Source organism: Sus scrofa, chromosome 6, assembly GCF_054392235.1.
Source record: "Sus scrofa isolate SSC_HxYL_T2T_F1_AM1 chromosome 6, Sscrofa_HxYL_maternal_Yorkshire_Landrace_v2.0, whole genome shotgun sequence".
NCBI lineage: Eukaryota > Metazoa > Chordata > Mammalia > Artiodactyla > Suidae > Sus > Sus scrofa.
In genome coordinates, this window is record NC_139388.1 from 160,711,034 (window position 1) to 160,730,128 (window position 19,095).

General features: G+C 37.3%; 1 long non-coding RNA gene across 15 annotated transcripts in view; it reads left to right on the forward strand.

The window, feature by feature from the left end:
- LOC102158676 (uncharacterized) overlaps positions 1-19,095 on the forward strand; it is a 434,799-nt gene that overhangs the window by 367,758 nt on the left and 47,946 nt on the right. For 10 of the 15 annotated variants that reach the window (XR_014808243.1, XR_014808246.1, XR_014808244.1 and 7 more), the window contains 2 exons: positions 12,294-12,404; positions 16,156-16,381. This is a non-coding gene — a long non-coding RNA (uncharacterized LOC102158676). Of the gene's footprint in view, positions 1-12,293; positions 12,405-15,989; positions 18,126-19,095 lie in introns of those variants that run through there. The other 5 variants (XR_014808247.1, XR_014808256.1, XR_014808253.1 and 2 more) reach the window with 3 other exon arrangements.

The following is a 19,095-nucleotide window of genomic DNA, read 5'->3' on the forward strand; positions in this document are numbered from 1 at the left end:
GATGACAAACTCCAGGTTTGGGAGAACAGATTGTTTGGCTACAAGAAACCATCAATAATGATTTCCATGATCATCTCATCTTGGCTCAAACCCCATTCCAACCAAGTTATTAATACACACATTATTCTTCTAAAAGAAATAGAGAAATGCATTCCAGATTGCCAAAGAAAGGAATTCCCCATGATTTATACGGAAATGTTCCTAGAACTTTTTTCTTCCAATCATCCATCTTCAAGAAATACTAAAGACAAATATTTCATGAATCCAGAGGTGCTTCTGGCCAGCATCTGGAGATGATCTTGGAATACAAATCTGTTATCCTTTTTCACCACAGGCTCAACTGTCAGAACATGTAATAAACATAACCAGCCAGAGGGCTGGAAGGAGGCAGAAAGTGGAGTTAACCACTATAGCAGGCAGCAGCAGAAATGAAGGTGGATTTGCCCATATTTTCCCCATACCTACTTTTTGGTTTTGTTTTGGCCACATCCATGGCATGCGGAAGTTTCAGGGCCAGGGATCGAACACAGCTGTGTGCCACAGCTGTGGCAACTCCGGATCCTTAACCCATTGCCACACGGGAACTTGCCCCATATCTACTTTGTAGAGCTGTGCTGCATACCTTTTCCTAACAAATGTTTGAATGCTAGTTAGGGGCACTCCTACTGCTGATAGCTCTCTAACAACGTAAGTCTTCTTAAATTGTCATATTGAGACAAGTTTGTTTAGTAGAAGGGATATAGGCTATGATATCAGTTGGATCTGAGTTTGATTGTTTTTGCTACTTAAAGTCTATATTGACCTTAAAATTTCCTAGCCTTACTGAATACTACTTCCACATCAGTAAAATGGATTTGTCTGTAATGCGATAATGTAGGTACATTTACTAGCACAGAGTTTGGCATACTTAAAATACATGTTGCTGTAGTTATCATTTTTGAAACCATTCTCATGTTACAACTATACCTTCACCAGATGGTTAAATGAAATAGACAGAAAATACCAATTACTGGTGAGGATATAACAACTGGAGTTCTCATACCCTGCTGATTAGAGTGTACAATTAGTACAAAACTGTAGCATTGTCTACTAAGCTGAATATAGCTAATTACTCAGCAATTCCACTCCTAGGTATGCACCCAAAATACTGCTTACATATATGTTCACCAAGAATATAAACCAGAATTTTCAAAGCAGAACTATTTATAGTAACAATACAACTGGAAAGTACTGAAATGCCCATCAATAGTATAGTATAGAGCTCAGAAAAGCTTTTCAGTAAAGATGGTAAATATTTAGACTCTGCAGGCCAAGAAGCAAAATTAACTTACAATTATATCATTTTTCTTTAGAATGACCCAGGAACATTGCAAAGCAACAGAGGGCTGCATAGGTCAAAGCATGCAACCTGCTATTGCTTTAAGTAGTTTAGGTTTCAACTAAACTGCCATCATAACATGAAAACAGCCACAAGTAATATGAAAAAGAATGAACGTGGAATGTTCCATTAAAGCGTTATTAATGAACACAAACTTAATTTTCATATAATTTTATATGCCAAGAAATATTATTCTTTTGATTTTTTAAGCATTCGAAAATGTATAAATAATCTTGCTGTACAGAAGAAATAGGATGTGGACCAAATTTGGATGTAGTTTGCCATTCCCTGGTAGAGCAGATAAGTCAATTATATGTTCCCACAGTAGAGTACTATACAGCAGAAATGGAAAGCTACAAGTATACTACATGATGGTATGGGTGCATCTCATGGACACAATATCTAGGGGAAGAAGCTAGCTGGAAAAAGCATAAGAATACATTTATATGAGTTACAAAGACAGGCAAATGAATCTATGATTCTGTAAGTCATCATAGTGGTAACTGTGGGATGGTTACTGTGACAGAAGTGTGGACAGCAGGGGAGTCTGGGGCGAATGGTAATGTCTATCTCTTCATTTAGTTTCCTCAGTTTGTAAAATTCAATAAGTTATATATATACTTCTGTGTACTTCTCCATATGTATGTTATCCTTTAAGAAACAGTGGAAAACCCCAACAAATTCTCTTCCTTGGTGTGGGCCTTCTCTACCTCATACCTAAACAATTCGGTTTCTAGGTGCTCCTCTCCACGTTAGTTACCTTATTACTATTCCAGAGAATTGAGAACACTAATTTGTCCTTTGGTTTAGTGTAAAGAGTGGCTGAGCTATAGACTAGAACCTGGGTTTAGAAATGAAGACTTCAGCTAAACTCCACTGTGTACTCCTTGAGCTAAGAGGACAAAGCACTTAGTATTTCTGAATTTTCTTTTTTCATTGGGAAAATGGAAAAATAATTCCTTATTTATATGTTTGGCGTAAAGATTACTCTTGATAATGAGGAATTGCTCCACTAAGTGAATTATAACCACCTACAATATTTTTTCTTTATTTTTATTTTTTAATTGACATATAGGTGATTTATAATGTTGTATTAGTTTCTGGTGTAGAGCAAGGTAATGTTTTATATATATATATATTTATCATAATCTTTTTCATTATAGATTACTGTAAAATATTGAATATAGTTTGCTGTGCTATATAGTAGGTCCTTGTTGTTTATCTATTTTATATATAGTAATTTGGTATGCTAATCCAAAATTCCTAATTTATCCCTACTCTACTCCCTTTCCTCTTTGGTAACTGTAAGTTTGTTTTCTATGTTTACGAGTTGATTTGTTTTTTAAGTAGTTCCATTTGTATCGTCTTTTAGATTCCACATATAAGTTATATTATATGATTGTCTTTCTCTGGCTACTTATGATAATCTCTAGGTCCATCCATGTTACTACAAATACTATTCTTTCATTATTTTTTCATGACTGAGTAATATTCCATTGTATATATATACCACATCTTCTTTATCCATTCTTCTGTCAAAGGGCATGTAAGTTGATTCCATGTCTAGGCTATTGTAAATAGTGCTTCTAGTAACATTGGAAAGCGTGTTTTTTAATTGGAATTTTCTCCTACTATATGCCTAGGGGTGAGATTGCTGGATCCTATGGTAGCTCTATTTTTAGTTTTTTATGTAACTTGCATACTATTCTCTATAGTGGCTGCACCAATTTATATTCCCTCCAACAGTGTAGGAGGGTTCCCTTTTCTCTAGCATTTATTGTTTGGAGGCTTTTTATCTTCCTCCATCCCTCCTCTCTCTCTTTCTTTCTTTTTCTTTCTTTCTTTCTTTCTTTCTTTCTTTCTTTCTTTCTTTCTTTCTTTCTTTCTTTCTTTCTTTCTTTCTTTCTTTCTCTCTTTCTTTCTCTCTATCTCTCTTTCTCTCTTTCTTTCTTTCTTTCTTTCTTTCTTTCTTTCTTTCTTTCTTTCTTTCTTTCTTTTCTTCTTTTATTTCTTACTTTCTTTATTTTTGCTGCACACAGGGCATATGAAAGTTCCCAGACTAGGAATCAAACCCATGCCACAATAGCAACCCAAGCTACTGCAGTGACAATACCAGATTCTTGACCCACTGCACCACAAGAAAACCCCATGTGGGCTTTTTCATGATGGCCATTCTGATCAGTGTACACCTCATTGTAATTTCTATTTGCATTTCTGTCATAATTAGTGATGTTGAAGCATCTTTTAATTTGCATATTGACCATCTGTATGTCTTTGGCTACAGGATTGCTTTGGCTATTCTGGATCTTTTGTGATTCCATATACATTTTAAGATTATTTGTTCTATCCAGTCCTGTTTAGATCTTCTATTTTTTAAAAATTGGGTTATTTTTGTTTTTGTTATTGAGTTGTATGAGCTGTTTTTCTATTTTGGCAATTAAGCTCTTGTCAGCCTTATTGCTTGCAAATATTTTCTTGGATTTGGTACATTGCCTTTTTTTTCTGGCTTGATTATGCCCTTTCTATTTGTTTATTTTTACTTTTATTTCTATTGCCTTGGGAGAGACTGACCTAAGAAAACATTGCTATGATTTATGTCAGAGAATGTTTTTCCTATGTTCTCTTCTAGGAGTTTTATAGTGTCCTATCTTATGTTTAAGTCCTTAAGCCATTTTGAGTTTATTTTTGTGTGTGGTGTGAGGGAGTATTCTAACTTCATGCAGGTCTCCAGCTTTCCCAGTACCATTTGCTGAAGAGACTGTCATTTCTGCATTGTATATTCTTGCTTCCTTCGTCAAAGATTAATTTAGGTGTGTGGGTTTATTTCTGAGTTCTTTTGTCTGTTCCATCAATCTGTGTATCTGTTATTGTGACAATGCCACACTGTTTCATTTACTGTAGCTTTGTAGTATTGTCTGAAGTCTGGGAGGGTTATGCCTCCAAGTTTTTTCCTCAGGATTGCTTTGGCTATTCTGGATCTTTTGTGATTCCATATACATTTTAAGATTATTTGTTCTATCCAGTCCTGTGAAAAATATCATGGGTAATTTAATAGAGATTGCATTAAATATATGGATTTCTTTGGGTACTATGGTAATTTTAACAATTTTAATTCCTCCAATCCAAGAGCATGGGGTATCTTTCCATTGCTTTAAGTCATCTTCACCTTCCTTAGTCAATATTTTATAGTTCTCAGTATGTAAGTCTTTTGCCTCCTTGGTAATGTCTATTCCTAAGTATTTTATTTTTTGATGTGATATTAAAAGGAATATTTTTTAACTTTCCCTTTCTGATATTTCATTGTTAGTCTAAAGAAATGTAACTTATATCTATATGTTAATCTTGTATCTTGTAGTCTTGCTGAATTTGTTGATCAATTCTAGCAGTTTTTGTGTGGCATTTTTAGGGTTCTATATTTATAGTAGCATGTCATCTGCATATAGTGAAAATTTTACCTTTTCCTTTCTAATACCTTTTTTTAATTACTCAATGAATTTTATTACATTTATAGTTGTATAATTATCATCTCAACCAAATTTTATAGCATTTCCATCCCAAATCCTCAGTGCAATCCCCACCTCCCAACCCGCCTCATTTGGAAACTAAGTTTTTCAAAGTCTGTGACAGTATATCTGTTCTGCAAAGAAGTTCATTGTGTCCTTTTTTAAGATTCTACCTGAAAGTGATAGAGTACGATGCTGGTGTCTCACTGTCTGACTGACTTCACTTAGCATCCATGTTGCTACAAATGCCATTATTTCTTTCCTTTTGATGGCTGAGTAATATTCCATTGTTTATATGTACCACATCTTCTTCATCCACTCCTTTTAAATAGACATTTAGATTGTTTCCATGTCTTGGCTATTGTATAGAGTGCTGCAATGAACACTGAAGTACATGTATCTTTTCGAGTCATGTTTTTTTTCTGGATAGATGACCAGGAGTGGGATTTCTGGATCAAATGGTAGTTCTGTTTTTAGTTTTCTGAGGAATCTCCATACTGATTTCCATAGTGGTTGCACCAACTTACATTCCCACCAACAGTATAATAGGGTTCCCTTTTCTCTACACCTTCTCCAGCTTTGATGATGGCCATTCTGGGTGGAGTAAACTGGTACTTCATAGTGGTTTTGAGTTGCATTTTCCTAATAAATAATGATGTTAAACATCTTTTCATGTGTTTTTTGGCTATCTGTATGTCTTTGAAGAATTGTATGTTTAGATCTTCTGCCCATTTTTTGATGGGGTTGTTTGTTTTTTTGGTATTGAACAGTAGGAGGTGTTTATAAATTTTTGAGTTCACTCCCTTGTCAGTCATTTGCAAATATTTTCTCCCATTCTGTGGTTTGTCTTTACATTTTGTTTAAGGTTTCCTTTGCTGTGCATATACTTTTAAGTTTAATTAAGTCCCATTTGTTTATTTTTGTTTTCATTACTCTAAGAGGTGGATTTGAGAAGATATTGCTGTCATTTATGTCAGATAGTGTTTGGCCTATGTTTTCCTCTAAGCGTTTTATAGTATCTGGTCTTATATCCAGGTCTTTAATCCATTTTGAGTTTATTTTTGTGTACAGTGTTAGGGAGTGTTCTAATTTTATTCTTTGACATGTGGCTGTCCAGTTTTCCCAGCACCGCTTATTGAACAGGCTGTCTTTTCTTCATTGTACATTCATGCCTCCTTTGTCATAGATTAGTTGGCTGTAGGTGTGTGGGTTTAATTCTGGGCTTTCTATCCTGTTCCTCTGATCTATATTTCTATCTTTGTGCCAGTGCCATATGGTTTTGATGACTGTAGCTTTGTAGTATCGTCTGAAGTCAGGGAACCTGATTCCTCCAGCTCCATTTTTCTTTTTTAAGATGATTTTGGCTATTCTGGGTCTTTTGTGCTTCCAAACAAACTTTAAAATATTTTGTTGTAGTTCTGTGAAAAATGTCCTTGATAATTTGATAGAGATTGCATTGAATTTGTAGATTGCCTTGAATAGTATAGTCATTTTGATGATATTGATCCTTTCAATCGATGAGCATGGTATGTCTTTCCATCTGTTTGTGTCATCTTTGATTTCTTTCATCAGCATCTTACAGTTTTCAGAGTATGGGTTTTTGTCTCTTTAGAGAGGTTTATTCCTAAGAATTTCATACTTCTGGATGCAGTGGTAAATGGGATTATTTCCCTAATTTCTCTTTCTGATCTTTTGTTGTTAGTATATAGAAATGCAGTCAATTTCTGTGTATTAATTTTGTATCCTGAGACTTTGCCAAATTCATTGATGAGCTCTTAACCATTTTCTCATAGAGTCTTTAGGATTTTATAGGTATAGTATCATGTCATCTGCAAATAGTGATAGTTTTACTTCTTTCCAATTTGGATTCCTTTGATTTCTTTTTCTTCTCTTATTGCCATGGCTAGGCCTTCTAAAACTATATTGAATAGTAGTGGTGACAGTGGACATCCTAGTCTTGTTCCTGATCTCAGGTTCCCTCTATGCCCACTTTCTGAAGGGTTTTTATCAGAAATGGTGTTGGATTTTGTCAGAGGCTTTTTCTGCATCAATTGAGAAGATCATATGGTTTTTATTCTTCAGTTTGTTAATGTGGTGTATCACACTGATTGATTTGAGGATATTGAAGAACACTTGCATCCCTGGGATAAATCCCACTTGATCATGATGTACAATCCTTTTAATGCATTGTTGAAAGCAGTTTGCTAGTATTTTGTTGAGGATTTTTGCATCTATGTTCATCAGTGAAATTGGCTTGTAATTTTCTTTTTTTTGTGATATCTTTGTCTGGTTTTGGTATCAGGGTGATGGTAGCCTCATAAAATGAGTTTGGGACTATTTCTTCCTATGCAATTTTTTTGGAATAGTTTCAGAAGGATAGGTGTTAGCATGTCTCTAACCGTTTGATAGAATTCACCTGTGAAGCCATCTAGTCCTAGACTTTTGTTTGTTGGAAGTATTTAAATCACAGTTTTAATTTCATTACTTGTGATTGGTTCATTCATCTTTTTTATTTCGTCTTGGTTTAGTCTTGGAAGCTTGTACTTTTCTAAGAATTTTTCCATTTTTTTCTAGGTTTTCCATTTTACTAGCATATCATTGCATGTGGTAGTCTCTTATGATCCTTTACGTCTGTTGTAACTTCTTTTTCATTTCGAATTTTATTAATTTGAGTCCTCTCTCTTTTCTTCTTGATGAGTCTGGCTAAGAGTTTATCAATTTTGTTGATCTTTTCAAGAAACCAGCTTTTCGTTTTATTGATCTTTTCTATGGTTTTCTTCGTTTCTATTTCATTGACTTCTGCTCTAATCTTTATGATTTCTTTCCTTCTGCTAACTTTAGGTCTTGTCTGTTCCCTCTCTAGCTGCTTAAGATGTAAAGTTAGCTTGTTTATTTGAGCTTTTTCTTGTTTTCTGAGGTGGACGTGTATTGCTATAAACTTTCCTTGTTTAACAGCTTTTGCTGCATCCCGTAGGTTTTGGAGTGCCATTTCTTTGTTGTCATTTGCTTCTAGGTATTTTTCAATTTCGTCTTTGATTTCTTCAGTGATCCATTGGTTGTTTAGTAATATGGTGTTTAGTCTCCATGTGTTTGTGTTTTTTGCAGTTTTTTTTTTCTTGTTGTTGATTTCCAATTGCATAGGGTTGTGGTCAGAAAGATGCTTGATGTGATTTCAATTTTCTTAAAGTTACCGAGGTTGGATTTGTAGCCCAGAATGTGATCAATCCTAGAGAATGTTCTGTGTTCACTTGAGAAGAATGTATATTTTGCTGCTCTTGGATGGAATGTTCTATAAATATCAATTAAGTCCATCTGCTCTAATGCTTCATTCAGTGCCTGTGTTTCCTTTTTGATCTTTTGTCTGGATGATCTGTCCATTGCTGTAAGTGTGGTGTTAAATCTCCCACTATTATTGTGTTCTTGTCAATTTCTCCTTTTAAGGTTGTTAGCAGTTGCCTTATATATTGAGGTGATCATATGTTGGGTGCATATATATTTACAATTTTTATATCTTCTTCTAGGAATGATCCTTTGATCATTATGTAATGTCCTTCCTTGACTCTTAAAATATTCTTCATTTTAGTCTATTTTGTCTGATATGAGTATTTCTACTCCAGCTTTGTTTTGATTCCCGTTTGCATGAAATATTTTCTTCCATCCTCTAACTTTCAATTTGTATGTGTCCCTAGAAGTGAAGTGGGTCTCTTGAAGACAGCATATATATGGGTCTTGTTTTGTATCCTTTCAGCCAGCCTATGTCTTTTGGTTGAGGCATTTCATCCATTTACATTTAAGGTAATTATTGATATGTATTTTCTTATTGCCATTTTCTTAACTGTTTTGGATTTGCTTTTGTTGCTCTTTTTTCTTCCCTTCTCTTGTTCTTTCCTCTTGTGATTTGATGACTATCTTTAGTGTTGTATTTGTTTATTTTTGTGTATAAGTTTTAGATTTTTGGTTTTCAGTTACCCTGAAGTTTTGATATAGGAGTGTATATATATATGTATGTATATATATATGATGGTTCTAAGTTGTTGATCTCTTAATTGCAAGTGCATCTCCAGTGTTCTGCATTTGTACCCTCCTCTTCTCATGATTTCTGATTTTGGTAGCATATTTGTGCATGTATGATTTCCTACCTTTACTGTATATATGCCTTTACTTGTGAGCCTTGTCATTTGTGGTATTTTTGTTTCTGGTTGTGTCCTTTTCTTTTCTGCCTAGAGAAGTTCCTTTAGCATTTGTTGTAAAGCTGGTTTAGTGTTGCTTAATTCTTTTAGCTTTTGCTTCTCTGCAAAACTTCTGATTTCTCCTTCAAATCTGAATGAGAGACTTGCTGGGTAAAGTAATCTTGGTTGGAGGCTTTTTCCTTTCATCATGTTAAATACATCATGCCACTCCTTTCTGGCTTGCAGTGTTTCTACTGAAAAATCTGCCAAAAACCTTATTGGTGTTCCTTTGTATATTATTTTCTTTTCCCTAGCTACTTTCAGTATTTTCTCTTTGTTTTAATTTTGGTCCGTTTTATTAATATGTGTCTTGGAGTGTTCTTCCTTGCATTTATTTTATATAGTCCTCATTGTGCTTCCTGGATTTAAGTGAGTGGTTCCCTTCCCATGTTAGTGAAGTTTTTGTCTATTATCTCTTCAAATATTTTTTTCTGTCCTTTTCTCTCTCTCTTCTCCTTCTGGTGTCCCTATGATATGGATATTGGTGCATTTAACGTTGTCCCAGAGTTCTCTTAGACTATTTTCATTTCTTTTCAATCTTTTTTCTCTTTTCTCTTCTGCTTCAGTGATATTCACTAGTCTGTCCTCCACCTTGCTTATTTGTTCTTCTGTCTCCTGTATTCTGCTATTGGTTGCTTCTAACGAATTTTTTTTGTTTCAGTTATTGTATTTTGCATCTATGTTTGCTGAAGTTTTAAATCTTGTATTTCTTTTCTCAGTGTTTGTTGTAAATTATCAATCTTTGCCTCCCCAGTTTATTTCCAATGTCTTGCATCATCCTTAGCATCATCAGTCTAAAGTCTTCCCCCTGGCCGGCTATTAATCACTTAGCTGTTTTTCTGTTTTTTTTTTTTTTTTTTTTTTTTCTTGCTCCCTTATCTGAGTTGTAGTTCTCTGCCTTTTTATTATTATAGGTTTTTGGTGTGCTCTCCTTTTTGCAGGCAATAGAATTGTAGCCTCTCTTACTTCTGATGTCTTCCCCCCTTGTGACTGAAGTTGGGATGGGGGCTTGCTGTAGGCTTCTTGATGGGAGGGTCTGGTGCCTTCCCACTGGTAGGTGAGGCTGATTCCTATCCCTCTGTTGGGTGGGGCTTTCTCTCTGGGTGAGATTTGAGGCAGCTGTATACCAGGGGGTCTTTAGGCAGCCTGTTAACTGATGGGTGGGGCTGTGATCCCACTTGGATTATTGTTTGTCCTGGGGCTTCTCACTGATGGGTGGGGCCAGATTTTCCCAAATTGGCCACCTCTAGAAGAACACACTTTGGAGAATATTCCTGAGAGCTTTGCCTCCAATATCCTTCCCCTACAAGGAACCTCAGTCACCCCCTGTTTTCCCAGAAGATCTTCCAAGAAATGCAGTTAGGTCCAACCTAGATTCCTATGGAGCATCTGCTTTGCCCTGGGACCCAGTGCACATGATAGCATGTGTGTGCCTTTCAAGAATAGGATCTCTGTTTTCCCCAGTCCCATGGAGCTCCTGCATACAAGTCCTACTGGCCTTCAATGTCAGATACTCCTGGGGCTCTTTCTCCCAATGCTAGATCCCCAGGTGTGGGGACCTGATGTGGGGCTCAGAACTCTCACTCTTATAGGTGAGTCTCTGTGATACAGTTACTTTCTGGTCTCTGGGCTTCCCACCCAGCAGGTATGGGGCTTCTTATACCATGTAATTGCCCCTCCTACCTCTTGAAGTGTCCTCCTCTTTGTCTTCTGTAGTAGGATATCTTTTTGAAAGTCCATTTGGTTGAAGGTTGTTCAACATTTGGTTGTGATTTTATTGTTTTTATGAGAAAATGTGAACTCCAGTCCTTCTATTCTGCCATCTTAATCCTGTCCCCCAATCTGGATACCTTTTACTTCTTTTTTCCTTTTCTGATTGCTGAGACTAGGACTTTTTAATATTATGTTGAATAGAATTTGTGAGAATGGGCATCCTTGTCTTGTTCCAGATTTTAGTGGGAAGGCTTTCAACTTTTCACTATTGAGTATTATGTTGGCTCTAGGTTTGTCATAAATAGCTTTTATTATGTTGAGATGTGTTCCCTCTATACCCACTTTGGTAAGAGTGTTTATCATGAATTGATATTGAATTTTATCAAATGCTTTTTCTGCATCTATTGAGATGACCATGTCATTTTTATCTTTTCTTTTGTTGATATGATGTATCACATCGATTGATTTGCATATGTTGAACCATCCTTGTTACCCTGGGAATGAATTCAGTTTGATCCTGATGTATGATCTTTTGTATGTGTTGTTGGATTTTGGTTTGCTATTTTGTTGAGAATTTTTGCACCTCTATTTATCAAAGATCTGTGATATTCTTTTTTTGGTATTGTCTTTATCTGGTGGCTTCATTAAATGACAGAGAATTTTTCCTCTCCAATTTTTGGAAGAATTTGAGAAGGACTGATATAAGTTCTTTGTATGTTTGGTAGAATTCCCTAGTGAAGCCATCTGGTCCTGGACTTTTTTTTGCAGGAAGTTTTTGTTTTGTTGTTGCTGTTGTTGTTGGTTTTTTTTTTCTTTTCTTTTTAGGGCAGCATCCATGTCACATGGAGATTCCCAGGCTAGGGGTTGAATCAGAGCTACAGCTGCCAGCCTACATCACAGCCAGAGAAATGCAGGATCTGAGCCACATCTGTGACCCATGCCACAGGTCCCAACAATGCCAGATCCTTAACCCACTGTGTGAGGCTAGGGATCTAACAGCAACCTTATGGTTCCTAGTCAGATTCATTTCCACTGTGCCATGATGCGAACTCCTGAAGGAAGTTTTTTAAATTACAGATTCTATTTCACTTCTTGTGATCTGTCCCTTCAAATTATCTATTTCTTCTTGATTCAATTTTGGTGGGCTGTATGTTTCTAAAAACTTGTCTGTTTCTTCTAGGTTTCCAATTTTTTTGGCATATAATTGTTCATAGTATTCTCTTGTTTATTTATTTATTTATTTGTATTTCTGTGGCATTGATTGCTAGTTCTTCTCTTTTTCATTTCTTATTTGGGTTATTTGGGTTCTCTCTTTTTTATTCTTGGTTGGTGAGCCTGGACAGAAGTTTGTTGGTTTTGTTTACTCTTTCAAAGAACCAGATATTGGTTTTATTGATTTTTTTCTATTGGTTATTAAAGACTGTGGATTTCACCTTGTATAATCTCTCCGTCTCGGATCCCTCATTTCAGGGGAAGGCAGTGATTGTGTCAAACAGCCGTATGGAGAGGTCTGCATAGGGAAGAACTGAAGTCTACCAAAACCCACAGGAATAATCTTGGATGTGGACACTCTATCCCCAGGTAGGTTTTGAAATGACTGAAACCCTGACTGTCAGCCTGACTGCAACCTCATGAAAGACCCTGAGCCACAACACTCCAGCAGGTGCTCCCAGATTCCTGATCCTCAGAAACTGTTTGATAATCAATGCCATTACAATACTGACAGTACCTGATGCATACAATATCAGCAATAAAATATCAGCTGCTTTTATAATTTGTCCTTTAAAAGCTGATGCTTCTAAATCTGTAAATCTCATTGCCAGGGTTGCCATTGCCAAACTGTGCTGTGGAATAGCCAATGTCAGTGGTTCAAGTATGGCAGTCTCTCTTCCTTTCCCTGGCTTCTATAAAGGCACAAGATTATTAAATGGGTTCTGGCTAAAGAGCATTGGCAAAGTGATTGGGAATCCCTATGGAAATCCTATCTCCCTCTAGCACACTTTCCTCAATGTATCTCTCCAGGCTCTGCCTTGCAAAGTTTCAGTGCTGCCTTCTGGTCTCTCTTGCACATTCTATTTTTCAGGACTCTTTCTTATTTTCTCAATCTTTTCAGACATGTTGATAACCCAGATTCACCTTCTTTGGGACATGGACTTCTTTTCTCCTTCGACTTTGGGCTCCATGGTTGCAGAATCTGCCACTGAATCAATTGATTTTTCTAGAAGCAGAAATTGAGATCAAATTTGGAGTGTAAGAACTTTATTGAGGATAATATCTTGGAAGGTAATAGAAAGAGAAGCAGGATCAGGCAGAGAAAGCCTCAGGTTGTTATGTAGATCTGACACCTGGAAAGGAAAGGTGGGAACTAGTAAGATTGTGTTGGGATAACCTGAGATCATGATTCAGGTTTGAAAAGTCACTGATCCAACAATGAGCTGCAGAGAGAAGATCCTGAAAGGTGTCCAAATTCAGGCTGAAATCAGCAGGCTCTAGTACCTTTACAATGCTCAGTCATGATTGAGGGCTCCCTGGGAAACTTGGGGTCTCATATGAAAAGTATAAATGGATTCTAAAGATGCTAACAGCTGGGGGCTGTCAGCTCACCGCTTTTCGTAGCTGAATGGCAGCTTCTTTCTTGAAGGGAAGTTTGAGTGTTGCATTTCTGTGACTGCTACAGCCATCTTCATTCCCATAGCCATGTCTGGGTTCTTGGATCCATGACCTTTGTCAAATGCCTGAGCTTCAAGCTTGCTTGGCAACAGGAATCTGACTTGCCCTGAATGGAGTGTCAATATGAAGAAAGAAGCTACTCTTTGAAGTGAGATAGAAGTAATTATCTTTAGGGGAACCTTATGGGATCCGGGGGGGTTGGGGTGTTGTTAGTAATCAATCATCATGTTTTCACTGAGCATATACTTTGTACATGTAATGTGTATCATGTTTGCTGTTGGAAACTTACAACTATAGAATCATGAAATTATATGGGACTTGAGTGCCCAGCTAGGTATCCCTCCCATAAGCAAGAATCTCTTGTATAATAACCCTTATTGTTTCAGTATCTTCTTACATACCTCCAGTGATGGCAAGCTTATCCCTTTAGTCATCCTTTTGGTTGTTGAATAGCTCTACTTGATAAAGTCTTCCCTCTTAGGTGAAACGCAAAATATTCCCAGCACCTTTAATTTTTGAAGCCATTTTAATAAGACTTTTGCTGTCTCATTTATGAATCCTTTGAAAACTTGAAATACAGTTGTCTTTGTTCTTAAAATACTGTTAGAGAGAGGAGGCTATTAGAGTCTCTGATTCACTAGCTGTAAAACCATGGGGTCTGACTACTCCTGATCACCAGTCTCTTTATGACCTAGAAGTCTGTGAAGCCATGAAAACTTCATGGAACAATTCTGAAATAAAAGAGAAATCCATATAAATTAAAAGACAATGCACCCTCACTCTGAAGTGTTTGTTGTATATTTCCTCTGGAGCACAGTGGGACTCAGGAATCGTGGGACCATCTGCTGAGCTATTGCCCACTTATGCTGAAATAAAACAGGCTCTTTCTAATTAGAAGCATGTTCCTCAAGATGAAACAATACACGCTCTTCAACATTTCTCCACCATTAACAATTCCTGATGCTGACTGGACATGTTAATACAGCCCCCCTCTCCATCAGGAAAACAAATAAAACTGGCAGGATGGTTCACAGCATGAGAAAGAATTCTTTATAGTTACCCTCAACCAGCACTCATTAATGCACTACCTACTCACTATACACTGGTCTCCATGATAGGTTCTGTCTCATATATTGTTTTATTTAATATTCACAAGGACATTATGAGGCAGATTTTAGGAACTCCACATTCTCAATGAGAAGCCTCAGAGTAATCAAGTGACTTGTTCAAGGTTGCTAAGTGAATGAACTAGGACCTTTTGACTTGAAGTCCAGTGCTCTGTCTACTCTAACACTACGAGGAAAAATATATTTTTTTTAATTTTTTTTTTTGCTTTTTAGGGCTACACCCATGGCATATGTGGGTTCCCAGGCTAGGGGTCTAATTGGAACTACAGCTGCCATCCTACACCACAGCCATAGCTTTTCCAGTATATCAGGCTCACTCAGACTTGAGGGAAGTTGAGGAAGAAGCAAAGAATGCCCCTGGGGTTTCAAAAAACAATAGAGGGCACAGGGACATTAATAGGATGGAGTGGTCAGAAAAGGGGTGTGAAAGGGCTGGAGAAAGTGAGTTTGATTCTTGACATGTTTTTTCATTCAAGTTAAGACCCATTTCTCCCTTATGGTTTAGTTCACAGATAATTCAATTCTCTGTGGTAATATATCGAGGAAAATTATTTTACTGGCAATGTACTTAGCCATTTGAGAGAAAAGCACGCCCTCCTCTTTCTGCTATGTTGGAGACTGACCCTGTGGCCAGCTGTTCCTATATGCCCTCTTAGGCCAGCCAAGAACAGCCGCTAACTTTCAGTCCTCAGCTACATGACAGCCGTCCGAGTCCAAGGCCCACAGCTCTGGAATTCACTGTCAGAGCAAATATAAATAAATCCAAACCTCCATCTACCATGGCCTGGCATATGCTTTGCGGGGAGGGAAAGTGGGGTGGGAAGCCCTACTCACAGCTCCATCTAAAAAAAAGACTATTTCTTAAGTCTCCCCAAGTGCCATTCCATCGAGAAATCTGGGACCTCCACGGGAGTGTAAATCTGTAACAGCAGTCATTTTAAGACTCTCAGGCAATCAAAACCATCCTTCTAATATGCAAGGGGCACCGGCTGTATCAGTCAACATCCCAGCTAGAAAAAGATGACATTCTCAAACTGGATGATTTGAGGATAGTTTTAAGAAAGGGTTTTTCACCAGATATAGTCATGGATTAGAGTAACACGGGATGTAAAGTACCCTGCAACTGGTAAGAAGAGGAAGTGGTTCTAGGCTTATGCTAGAAGGTTAAGCAGTTGGTGGGGGCGGGGGCGGGGGGGAGATGGTTACCAGAACCCAGAGAGGATCATCTTAGGAGCAGGACCCTGAAAAGACCTGTGGTTCTCAAGCTGGGGACACAGCCAGCCTGAGGTGATCTGTCGTGGAGAGAGTCTAGAGAGTGAACACCCAGTCTCACTTTCCTTCTGTATTTTAATCTCTTGCCTCCTTTTAGCTGAATCCAAGAAATCTATCGATCATGGGAGCCTGTTGATGGGTTCATAGAGGCCAGTATCCAGGAGCACAGAGCCATTGGATAATGATTAGGAAGATCCACCTGGAGGGTACTTGGCACTGTCCACTACTTTTGCCCTTCAGCCTCTCCTCTTCTCTCTGTCCAGGTGAAAGATTTCTGTCCTCAAAATAGATTACACAATGTTCCATCAGATACTGTAACATCCCCTGAGGATTTTCATGCCTTTATAATCTCATCTGAAGACTAAAAGAACCCTAGCCACTACCAAGTTCTTTATGAAAAGTCGTGGGTAGAAATGAAGGATGGATTAAAAAAAATAATTAAATAAAACACGAAGATGTAAGCTCAGCTTCTACATAATGGATCATGAGGTATGTAGATAATTATAGCTGCCTTCTTCTACTGCCATTTGTATTTCTATTACTCACTGCCAGTTCCTCAGCCAGATGACATTCTTTACCTGTTGCAATAACCCCAATATTTATTTTTATGAGATCCCAGGCCTTGAAAATCCTGTTTTTTGTTTTTTTCTTCTTAACCATTTTTAAAAATTGAAATATTGTTATAGTGTTGTGTTCATTTCAGGTGTATAGCAAAGTGATTCAGTTATATATAAATATACATTTAATTCTTTTTCAGATTATTTTCCATTATAAATTATTATAAAATATTGGATATAGTTCCCTCTCCTATAGTTCTTGTTTTTTATTTATTTTATATATAGTAGTGTGTATATGTTAAACCCAAATTCTCAGTTAATCCTCCCCTTTTCCCTTTGGTAACCATAAATTTGTTTTCTGTATCTGTGAGTCTATTTCTGTTTTGTAAATACCACGTACCATTTTTTTAGATTCCACGTATAAGTGATGTCACATGATATTTGTCTTTCTCTGTCTGATATTCACTGAATATGATAATCTCTAGGTCCATCCATGTTACTGTAAATGGCATTATTTCATACTTTTTTATGGCTAAGTAATATTCCATTGAAAGTATATACTGCATCTTTTTTTATCCGTTCTTCTGTTGATGGACATTTAGGTTGCTTTCATGTATTGGCTATTATAAATAGTGCTACTATAAACATTGGGGTGCATGCATCTTTTTGAATTAGAGTTTTCCCCACATATATGCCCAGGAGTGGGATTACTGGATTATATGATAACTCTTGAAAAATCCTGTTTTGGTTTGCCCTGGTTTTCCATTGAAGAGGACTGTTGGAGAACAAGAGGTGCTCCAATGAATCCCCTAGGTTATAGAGACAGTTGTGTTCACCAAAATTGTGAGGTAGCCTCTCAATTTTCCTCTGATAATTGGAATCAGATATCCTTACTGGGACAATGGCATCTTCCTTTGCCTATTGGCTCAGCCACATGAGAAGCCCAGAAAATATGGGAGAGTAACATACTTGGCATCTTGTTCAACAGTAATAGAACTTATTCTCTGGTGAAATTATTTCTCCTTTGGGACAGTAGTAACCCTTGGGACAATGGGTTCCAAACCCATTGAACCCAAGATAATGATTTGGCTAGCAAAAACTTCTCCATAGAATGTTGCCGCCCACCTTGTGCCAAAAGTAAGCCTTTATTAGGCCATTCCATCATTCCATCAAGCCAATGGTGTGTATGAATATTGGAGCACATGGTAAGACTAGGGAATTCTGAGGACTGGAACCCACTATCATTATCTCCTTTGTTATAAAATGTTTTCACTAATCAAAAGCAAAGTTAGTAGTATATTGTAGCAGTAGATTTCTTTGCTAATCCCTGGTTACCTAGAACAATGCATGGTACATAAAAAGTACTCAAAAGCATTTCTTTTTTTTTGTCTTTTCTAGGGCCACACCCATGGTGTATGGAGGTTCCTAGGTTAGGGGTCTAATTGGAGCTGTTGCTGCCGGCCTACACCAGAGCCATAGCAACGCAGGGTCTGAGCTGTGTCTGCAACCTACACCACAGCTCATGGCAACGCCGGATCCTTAACCCACTGAGCAAGGCCAGGGATCAAACCCACAACCTCATGGTTCCTAGTCGGATTCATTAACCACTGAGCCACGATGGGAACTCCCCGAAAGCATTTCTTAAATGCAGACTAAGAAAGGAATAAATTGACCAAGAATGAAATGAATGAAATAAAGGAAACACACATACATAAGGAGAGAGCAAGGGGAGAAATGAGAAGCTCTGAGAAAGACTGGCCCAAGAGATAGAAAAAATGGAATAAATAGATGGAGAAGAGTGCTGACAAAGTGAAGCAGGAGAATGGAAAGCAGGGAATGGCCAAGACGGTCACATGCTGCCAAGATGTTGCATAAGATGAAGGCAAGAAATGCACAGTGGAATTGGCGACTAGGTCAGAGAGGGAATGAAGAGCCAGAAACTGATGGATTTAAATGAGGAAATGGAGCCAGAGAGTGTTGACAACTCTTTTAAGAAAATTGGGTGAAAAAAAAAATTAAAGACAACGGAAAATTCAAGAGGAAGTTTTAATTTTTCTTTATTTCTTTTTTGTTGTTGTTGTTGACCCTAGTATTTAAAAAATATTTCTTTTGGATGAAAGAGATAGCTTCAGGGTTACAGGCTGCTGGAGGAAGAGGAATTTATATCTCAAAGAGGAAATGATTGATGGAGCAAGATTTTAGAGAAGATTTAACCAGACGTTGGAGAAAATGGTTGTATCCTTATTTTAACAGCAGCTGGAAGTCCCCTTATAGTCACCTGTATTTTAGAAAGACCTGGCTCAAGATTCACCCTGTCTTTTCCTTTCCATGGATTTCTATGTCCAGTTTCTATCAGCTGTTGCAGCTCAGGATGCATCCTGGCTGGAGTGGGGAGAAAGGCAATTGAGGGAGAGTTTGGTGAGAAGGATCTGAAATCCGTTTGCATCTGGGAACTGACTCACACATTTAGCATCTTCCTCACACCCAGCTTCTTGTGCTCAAGGTCTTTACTTTCCTATGGAGTCCTTTTTATTTTTTTCCTCTGAATCAGAGTGGGTTTAGAAATATAAACACAGGAACCATGAGAAACTTGTTTATGTGGGAAAGAAAAGATGTCGCTGCATTTTTTTTTTTTTTTCTTTTTTG